This window comes from Pinus tabuliformis, chromosome 4_2 (genome assembly GCF_031772625.1).
Source record: "Pinus tabuliformis cultivar Carrire ecotype Pingquan chromosome 4_2, CPIR1, whole genome shotgun sequence".
NCBI classification, from domain to species: Eukaryota; Viridiplantae; Streptophyta; class Pinopsida; order Pinales; family Pinaceae; genus Pinus; species Pinus tabuliformis.
Window position 1 is genome coordinate 499892640 of NC_142304.1, and position 9642 is coordinate 499902281.

Below are 9642 nucleotides of genomic sequence, written 5' to 3' on the forward strand. Positions count from 1 at the left end.
TTCGTTCACATCTGAAAACAAAAATTTGTTATTTGAATCTACAATATCTAGACTTGACTTTTCTGTTGTTGTTCAAGACAATCGTTTACTATTGTAGCTTGGAGATGGTCAGAAGTCTTCAATGTGGCAGCAACCTTTCAAATTGCCTCGTTTGTTGGGTTGGCACAACAGTTACATATACCAGTGGCTCCATGTTCAACCAGCTTTCATTTGACTTTATCATGCAGTTGAGTAATAGATCCAAAACATTCAATCTTATGGAGAATGCTATAGTTGTAGGGATCACATGAAAAATTATTCAAAATTCACATGCATCTCTAATTTAGAATTTTAACTAGATTTTGTTTTGCAAAATTTTGAATATTGGCATTCAGCGTTCTTTGTCATTTTGAAAAATAAGAATAATATTAAAATATAATCTTAATGGAATAATTTTTCCAAATTTAATAAAATATTGTACAACCTATCCTTTGATTTCTCATTGGTGTCTGCCCAATGTGTTTCCACGCCAGCAGATGTGGAATTCTTTTATTTATGCAAATAACATAAAAGAAGACACGTACCGCATGGAGAGTAGTGTTTGTTATATAAATATCAGCGTTTTTCCTCATTCGATTTGACAATAACAACCATATTTGGTGGTGGTCAGCCTGTAAACTATTGTTGTGAGTTTGGTGTAGTTTGCACTAGCATATCAGTTTACATTAACATTCAATCCTGTAATCAATGTCCCATAAATATAATTTTTTTATTGTGCCCTAATCCCACATGTGAGGTGCGAAAAGTCAATATATGGCATATGTCTTTCATTGTTCCCATGGAATGTTTACCAGATAGGGCTTGCACGGTGCCCTCATGGTTTTAAGTCAGCATTTCGAGTTACCCCTCAAGGTTTTCGAGTTACCATTTTGGCATATATGTAAGTATAGCTTCAGGGACACATGATCTTTATCACTTTTAGTAACATTGCAAACTTTTTAATAAGGTGCAAAAGGGAATATAATCTTATTTTTTAAACATCTTCTTTTTCTTGCTTGGGGTGAAAGAAAGAGTCCTTATCACGTATAAATTTAAAGAGCATCGATGTGATGGGCATACAAATGGACTAGGAAGACATACTATATGAGAGTGCTTATGAGGCCTGGAAATGTGGATTGCAAGAATTAGTTGAAAGATTTAGGATGCGGTGAGGCAAGAGACATAGTCGAGCCTGCATTCCGTAACGTTGATGAAGTGTAGCTAACACTTGTTCGATTTGTGCATCATTTATGAGTCCCCAGAAAGAATGTACTCTCATGTTTGGTCGTTTTGTTTTTTCATCTAAATCAATGACACTTTCGTTAGAATTGTCATCATCATGACCATTATGTTGGGTTTCTTGTGTTATGAAGAGATCTTATATTGCATTCCCTTCTTTTGTATCACTCCCATTGAAGAATCGTTGTCTTCTTTAGAATAAAGGTTTTTCTTGTGAAAGCTTTTCTTTTCCCCAAAAGGACATCTCTTAGCAATGACCTATTTTGTCGCAACTAAAACATTCAAGGGTAATGTACCTTTGTGTTTTTTGGTTCCCCTCTTGAGCTTCCTAACAAAATTTGCTTCTTCTTCATCTAATTCATCAAATAATGCTCCATATATCTTGATTTCTTTGTTTCTTGTCTTCTTTGTGGCCTTAAAGGCTACTTCACAATTTGATTGTCTGGCTTTTGTATATGTTCTCATTTCATATGTTGCAAGGGTGCCATGTAATTCATCCATTGTCATATTGTTCAAATCCTTGGTTTCTTCCTTGGCAAATTCCTTGGCATCGTATCTTTGACTTCTCATATTCCTCTAATGGTGTTGGAAACTTCGTTTAATCTAAGTAAATAGGTTGCAATGTTTTTTGTTTCATCCATTTTCAAATTTCAAATTGTGCTCTACGTCGTTGAAGTTTGACCTATTTGACTTTACCATCACCTTCATAAACACTTTTATGTGTATTCCAAACCTCCTTAGTTTTGGTGCACATCATCACTTTGATCTTGATGGTTCTTGACAATCCACTTATGATAGAATGACAAACCATTTAATTACAACTAAACAATTTCTTCTCATCAGGATCAGTTGGATAATTTTTGGGGGCTTTGTAGCCATTAACAATGGAGAGCCAATTATCCACTCTTGAGGCCTTCAAGTAGGTTTCCATGTTGATGTTCCATAATGCATAATCATTTCCATAAAATACCTGAAATGATCTTGAAGAGATTCCTTCAATTTGATCCATATTTATTTTCCATCTTCCCTATAATGATTAGATTATTTGATGGTACCCAAAATTGATAAAATTGTTGGAAATATTGAGAGTGGGGTGAATCAATATTTCACTTTTTCTTACAATTTAGTATCAGAAAACATTAACCAATCATATCAAATCAAGGGAACACAAGATATATATTAACAATTTATTTATATTATGAAGGAAGCTACAACTTCCAGTTTTACCAACCACTATTGGAAAGAGCTACAACCCCCAGTTTACCAGCATCCACTGAAAGGAGGCGACAAGCTCGTGAAGGAAGCTACAACTTCCTTTCCACCCTTAATAACAAAAGATAGGGAGTGATAAAAAAGATGGAGAGAGAGGGTGAGAGGAGAGTAGGAGGGAAGAGAGATAGAAGGTCGAGAGAGGGAAACAAGGGGAAGAGAGAGAGAGGGAGAGGAAGAGGCAGGGAGAGATAGATAAATATGGAGAAAGAGTGTTTATATTTTGAGGGTGATATAGAGAGATAAGAGAGAGAGAGAGAGAGAGAGAGAGAGAGATGGAAGGTGAAGAGAGGGAAGAAGAGAGAGGTAGAGAGAGGGAGAGATAGATAGATATGGAGAGAGAACGCATGTGTGCTTCAACGAGAGGGGGTGAGATAGAGAGACAAAGGATAGATGGAGGGAGATTTACATGTATAAATAGAGAGGTAAGAAGAAATAAACAAGGAGAGAAATGTGGAGAGAGATAGGGGGAGTGATAATGGAGATGGAGAGAGAGGGAGATAGGAGAGCAAGAAGGAAGAGAGACAGAAGGGGGGAGAGAGGGAGAGAAGGGGAAGAGAGAGAGAGAAAGAAAGAGGGAGAGGAATATGGAGGGAAAGATAGATAAATATGGAGAAAGGGTGTGTATGTTTTTGGGGTGATATAGAGAGAGAAAAGAGATACAGAGAGAGATAGATATATAGATGGAAGGTGAAGAGAGAGAGAGAGATATGGAGAGAGAAAGCATGTGTGTTTGGGGGGTGAGATAGAGAGACAAAGAAGGAGAGATGGAGGGAGATATAGATATATATGGAGGGGGGATAGAGGGAAGAAGAATCATTGCACTAGATGCATTGATTTTAGAGTAGATGGTGATTTCTAATCCTATTTGATTGATTGCATTGAAGGAGATAAACTGAAGAAGAGGGGAGAGGAGGAATGAAGAGAGAGAGAAGGAGATAAGTGAGAGAGGGAGAGAAGGGTAAGAGATGGATAGGGAGATACAAAGATGGAGGGGGGGGGAGAGAGAAGGAGAGAGGAAGGGAGAGAGTGACAGGGTTGCAGGGAAAAGAGAGAGAGAGAGAGAGACAAACAGAGAGACAGAGATGGGGGGAGAGAGAGGGAGCTATGAGAGAATGGGAGAGAGAGGAGGAGAAAGGGAGGAAAAAGAGATGGATTTGGAAGGGGAGAGAGGGAGGGAAGAAGAAATACATACAACAAGAAAAGTGGAGTGAGAGAGAGAGAGAGAGGTAGTGAAAAGGAAGAGATGGAGAGAGAATGTATATGTTTGGGGGTGAGATAGAGAGAAAAAGAAGGAGAGATGGAGGGAGATATAGATATATATGGAGGGGGGAGAGAGGGAAGAATATTTCTTGCACTAAATGCATTGAATTCATGGTAGATGGTGATTTCTAATCCTATTTGATTGCTTGCACTAGATGCATTGATTTCAGCGTAGATGTTGATCTCTAATGATAATTGATTTCTTGCACTAGATGCATTGATTTCAGCGTAGATGTTGATTTCTAATCCTATTTGACTGTTTGCACTAGATGCATTGATTTCAGCGTAGATGTTTTATAATTATATTTTATTGCTTTCACTAAATACATTGATTTCAGTGCAGGGGTTGATTTCTAATTCTATTTGATTGCTTGTACTAGATGCATTGATTTTGGTGTAGATAGTGATTTCTAATTCTATTTGATTGCTTGCACTAGATCCATTGATTTTTGTGTAGATGGTGATTTCTAATATTATTTGATTGATTGCACTAGCTGCATTGATTTCAGTGTAGATGGTGATTTCTAATCATATTTGATTGCTTGCACTAGATGCATTTATTTTAGTGTAGATGTTGATTTATAATCGTATTTGATTGTTTGCACTAAATGCATTGATTTCAGTGTAGATGTTGACTTCTAATCTTATTTGATTTCTTGCACTAGATGCATTTATTTTAGTGTATATGTTGATTTCTAATATTAGTGTAGATGTTTTCCAATCTTATTTGATTGTGTGCATTAGATGCATTGATTTCAATGTAGATGATGATTTCTAATTTGATGTAACTCAATGTATGATGGGATATTAACTTAAAGTGATTGGATTAACAATGTGCATTGATTTTAGTGTAAGCATAAAAAAATGATTGATAATGTGCATTAATTTTCGTGTTATAGTAATTCAACCTATTAATATCTGAGAGAAAGAGAGACAAGGTATGATGTTTATTTTTTTTTTTTCTAAATAAGACTGAGCTAAATTATATTATAGCGAGAGCAAAATTACATCATCAGTATTACACCAGGGCCGCGGCCCTGTAAAACTGGTCCTGGGACCGACTGTAAACACGAGAGTATTCATACCAGGATTACAAAAGCTGGAACCAGAGTGACACTTATGTAGCCGACACATGGACTGAGACAACATAGACACATAGAGGACACCGACACCATAACAGAAGTAACAGATAACCGACACCATAACAAAGATGGACAGAAGTACAAAATGACTGAGTGCAGATACATATGTGGTCGCGAAGAGAGCTGATAGAGAGGAAATTCATGCAGAGAAACTTGGAGCGCGAACTAGTCTTCTTCCGTTGTCTGTGGCTCATCCTCCATCTTGCAACAGGGAGGCTGGAGAATAGCCTTACCCTTACCAGCATTGCGCTGCACAGGCTCGCTTGGACCAGCTCCAGGATCATGAACAGGCCTCAGCATATCAACGGTCGGAAATTCCATTTCCACAGTGGGGACAACCCCAGGAATCCGTGGAGGGTCAGCACGAGGAGCATCATCATCACCCCACGGATTTCGGCAATGCTCCACTGAAACAGTGATGAAGAAGGTAGAATTGGACAGAGTGCACGGTAGGCGGTATCTAACCATTGGATGCTCAGTATGCCCGCAATCCATTCTCTCCGGAGGATCCGCGACTCTTCCTCTGCCCGGAGGCCTTCCTCTTGGTCTTCTACCCTCAGAGGAATCTTCAATTGAGGAGGAGGGAGAAGGGGCTCTTCCACTGTAACTGCCCCGCCTACTGGTGCCCCGTTGCCGTTCACGCTGCATTCTGAAAGTGAGCGGATGTCGAGCGTGCACACACAGATTGTCCCCCTGAACCAGACGCCCAATCCCCCAGCCAGACTGCGGATGGAAGGTTTGCAGCACCGCCAATCTACCAGGTTCACGACCAAACTGCCTGGAAGCTTTCCAATTGCCCCAGTCTATGGCTCCTGAACCATCGCAGTCGCTCTCAGAGCCTGACGGAGAGCCGAAACAGTGAGCCTCCGCCACTTCCTTCAAAACCAGAACAGGTACAGACGAGAAATGCAGGAGAATGTCCGAGAGCTTCCGGCTATGAAGAGCCATGGTTAGCTTCTCAATGCACGCAGTGAATGTCGAGGGGACGTCTCTGCAACAAGATTTAACTGCCCTCCTTGAATGTTGCATGCCGGAGTGGTTAAGGCATGTCCTTTGGGTGTACGTGGCTTGTCCGGGCGAACACCTGCCCTGCTGACAAGCCATGGGCCCTGTATAGCTAACAACCACCCGCATCCGGGGAAGGTATGATGTTTATTACAATAGTTCGAGTTAAAGAATTGAATGGTTTATGATCTCAACTATCCTTTTCATATAATCAATATGAAAATATGGAAAAACTAACAAATAATGTAAAGATTTTGTAAATATGACCACTCATTAAAACAAATTCAAAATTACATTATTTCTTGACTTTTGCAAAACAAATTATAGATAAAAAAATAAAAATAAAAAATCATTAAAATATTTTCAAGGAAATAAATTATTTCAAACATTAACAATGAAACAAATGATTTCAAGAGTAATCTTGATGCAGTAAATTATTAAAACTATTCTTCAAGATATATATAGTAATACCTGGAGGGACACTATTAAGAATTATTAATTGTCAAAAGTTGTGATACCTAAAATTAAATGAAATAAATGTGCAGTATCAATCCTCTTGCAAACTATTGACAAGAATGTTTCCATTCTTCATCACCAACTAATTACTAACAGATAATTACATACATATATAGAAATATAACACAACAATAATGATATTCACAAACATTACCATCCAAATCCAAACACATAAACACACAAACCACTCAAAGCATCTAAGTGTAGACTTAGAAACCATTCAAGGCAAGGAATATAAACAAAATTAATGAAGAGAATGATATAGTCATCTCAAACAAAGAAAACATAATATAAATTTCAAAAGTATGAAGTTTATTTCAAACATATATATAACAATGGTCATCTAAAAATGTGTCATTGTTGCCCTCAACTAGAACCAGCCTAGATCCATCTAACTTCAGATATATCATGCGTTGGGAGGGATCAAATTTCTCAAGGTGCAAAACTTTCCTCAAATTTTACACTCCAAAAAGAAGGTTTGCACCTCGAGGGATTTGATCCATCTTGGCACATGATAGATCCTGAGTTAGATGGATCTAGGTTGGTTATATATCCCAAACAATGAAGAATGTGAAAATCCCTATATGAAGTCTTATATTTAAGCCCTATGTACATGATACCCTAACTATAAGAAAGGAACCCTAAACTATAAACTTTATCACCCTATGCATTATTGAAGACCTTGCACTTATAAAATTCTATAATTATGATATCCTTGATTTATTAAAGCAAACCCTATGCCCTAATCCTAATGTATCATAATTTAATGAAACCCTAACTGCTTGATAATTTCTCAATTCTCTAATATTAATCCTTGAATTACTATACCATTAATCCATAAAAATTCCTAAAAGCCTAATCTTACAACCAAGTCCTAATCTTAAAATGCCAAACCAATACTAAACCCTCCACAATTTGGTTCTATTACACAGTTGGTCATTATTTAATTAACATAAAATAACACATTATAAGTCAGCTTCCTTATTGTTGGTTGGCTCAAATTCTCCAACAGTCATGTCCTTTCCAACATTCAAACAACTATATATAGCAAGTTGAACTCGGCATTTTAGAATAGGAATTCGACCAAGAATTCAGTGAAGTACAATGAGTAAGGTTTCGGTTCTAAATTAAGGAGAAAATAAGAAGGACGAATATAAAAGATTACTATTTGGACAAATTTTGATGAGTTATGGACTACATCACCTTCTTATGAAGGGTTAGTCTGACCAGATATTTGCGGACATGTAACATAGACACTTATTTCAAGTTCGGTTTGTTTGCAAACTTGAAATCTTCGGCCTTGTGGAGCAGAATTTAGGCCTGCAACTAGGGCACAAACCTCGCCCATGTGGAGACCTATAATCTTAGATCTGTGTAACTTGAACTTGTGACTAAAATCTGGACCTATGGCTCATTAACTCCGATCTGAGGCACAAACAAATCGACCTATGGCTCATTTCATTGGACATGTGCCTAAATACTCCAGACCTGTTTCCTATCTTGGATTGTAGCATAAACATAACAACTCAAAGATGTGACAGCGAAGCTTGAAAGTGTGATAAGCTTGACTTGTATGAATTACAAACTTGATCCAGTGTATTGATAACTTTTGAAGAGAAACAATGTCTATTTTAATAGCCTCCTCGGATATGGTTGTTGAAAGAGTGCAAACTTGTGGTGTACAATAAACCTTTCTGTGAAAGCAATATCTTGGAAATCTATTGAAGCACTGAAATAATTTTTGAATAGTTTGAAGCTTGCTTTTTGTTTGAAGGAGTCTTTTGATTTGGTTTGGAACAACCACTTTTGTCAACATTTGCAGTAGCTTGTAAAACATTTCTAAAGTATCATTAAAGGAGATTTTGGAGTATTAAAGTATGTCCCCAAGAGCACATTTGAAGATGTCTTGGTAGATATCTTTTGAAGAACCATTAAGAGAATCTCTAGAGCAGTCTTGAGAATAAATTTGAGGACTTGATTGTTCACCATTTGTTGGAGCAGATTGATAGACACTTGTGCAAAATTGTTGAAGTAAAGAAACCTAGTTAAAGCACTCCAGAATATCTGCATTAGATACATGTTTAAGACCCTTTTAAGCTTACTTGGAGGCATATTTGGAGTACATGATGCATTGTTGAAAACCCTCATGGAGTGACTTTGAAGAAACCTATTTAGGGTATCATGAAGTGTTGTGAAGATTCCTTAAATGACCGGTAAAGTTATCAATGATGAACGAAGGATTATTGAATATTAAGCAAGGACATTAAAGAAGGCATATTTGGAGAATACATCAAATATTGTTGCATAGTATTTTGGTAGTCTTGAAGACCTATTGAACCCAAGAGTTAAATCATATTGATAGGGTTGGTTCCCTAGAGGATAGGTATCCTCAATAGGATCAAGTTGGAGTTTGTGCCAAAAAAGAGGGTTGGTGCCCTAGAGGATAGGATACCTCAAGAAGATAAGGTTGGATCCTTGTGGAATATAGGTTTGGAGCCCTAAAGGTTGGAGCTTCGTGAATTCCAAGTTGGTGCTTAGCAAAGTACAGGTTGGAGCCTATTCAATTGAATATTGGAGTCTTCATCTAGGGTTGGAGCCCTGAAGCATTATTGAACTTGATTTGTTATAAAGAGGATTGGAGTCCTCATCAAACTTACTAATAAAATTATTTATTTTGTTATTATTCATTTTGTGTTCTTTTCATAAGTGATCTCAACTGGCATAAAAATATCAATTGTAAAAGAAATATTGATTCACCCCCCTCTCAGTATTTCCAACAAGAAAATGTGGCAATGATGTCAAGGAGAATGCAGAAGTCAAATTACATTCATCTCAAAATTGTGAAGCCTCATTGGTGCTAGCATAGGGCAATGGCGTGTCCAAGGGTACAAAAAGGTCATTGGCCTATCAAATGGCATAAAATTAAATGTGGCAATGGTATCCAGGAGAATGTAGAATTCAAACTACACTCATCTCCAAATTGTGTTCAACAAATTCTCACCCTTTGGACTTCACATATCCTCAATTTCCTCTAACATGTACTACTAAATTTAATTATTACCTTACTTCCTTAAGAGTTTTTCATTGAAACTCTTTAACCACATCATTGTCCAAATACACCATTATCTATCTTTCTATTTGTGCTCCCTATTCCAATGCTAACTTCTAATGCTTCTCTCATTGTTTGGTC